The following is a 1,206-nucleotide window of genomic DNA, read 5'->3' on the forward strand; positions in this document are numbered from 1 at the left end:
ATAATAACAATAGGCTCCTTCCCTGCAAAAGACACCCCCCTTTTTGCCAAAGAACCTCAAAGAGGGGCTTTGGGGGGAGGGAAGAGAAGGGGCTATTTTCTGGTCCCCAGCCCAATTAACCCCCTTATGGCTCCCTACAAGAGAGCCTCCTCCTCTTCCCACCATCATAGAATCATAGAGCTGGAAGAGACCGCAAGAAGGGCCATCCAGTCCAACCCCATTCTACCATGCAGGAACTCACACTCAAAGCATCCCTGACAGATGGCCATCCAACCTCTGCTTAAAGACCTCTAAGGAGGAAGACTCCACCACTCTCTGAGGAAGGAGTGTGTTCCACTGCCAAACAGCCCTTAGTGCCAGGAAGGTCCTCCTGATGTTGAGGTGGGATCTCTGTCCCTGGAGCTTGATTTGAAATCCCTCCTTATAATAAATTGTTTATTTATAAACCGCTTTTCCCAGGATCAAAGTGGTGTACAGTATAGAGGTAAATACAATATAAAACAAATGACATATTAAAAATACACACCAATGCCCATTAATTCCACAAATATTGGCTAAAAACATTCCACATTATTAAAATCACAGTTATAAATACCTACATCATTAAACAGTAAGGGGAGGGAAACTTTATTACAAGAAGTTGGGAGGGTAGGCTTGTTGGAAGAGGTAAGTTTTTAATGCCTTTTTAAAGGCTTCCACCGTTCCACTGAGGCGGATCTCTTTGGAAAAGGCGTTCCAAAGAGAAGGCGCTACTGCCGCAAAAGCCCTTTGATGGGTAGTCGCCAATCTCACCCTTGGATGACTGAGTACCAGTTTTCAAGCAGGGAGAGGCGTTCACTCCCTCAAGTAACCTCCCTCCTCCTCTTCCTCCCCCCTTCCCTCTCCAACAAGGAACTTCAAAAGCATCCTCCTTCTCTTCCCCCTCCTCAGGAAATGAGGTCAGAGGGGGTCTCCAGCTTCTCCCCCCCCATATTGACCACTCTAGGAAACTGAGCTCGCTGCTCTTTGGAAGAGGAGGAGGAGGAGAAGGGAAGACACCTTCTTCTTCCTCATTAGCACTTCCTCTGCCCCTCTAGGAAGTGGGACTCCTTTCCCTGAGGAGGAGGAGGAGGAGGAGCAGCCCAGGGAAAGGCTGGGGAAATTACTGGCAGTGCTTGGTTAGGGCCACTAGGGAAGCCACAGCTCACCAGAAAGGATATAAAGTAA

Source organism: Sceloporus undulatus, chromosome 2 (assembly GCF_019175285.1).
Source record: "Sceloporus undulatus isolate JIND9_A2432 ecotype Alabama chromosome 2, SceUnd_v1.1, whole genome shotgun sequence".
NCBI lineage: Eukaryota > Metazoa > Chordata > Lepidosauria > Squamata > Phrynosomatidae > Sceloporus > Sceloporus undulatus.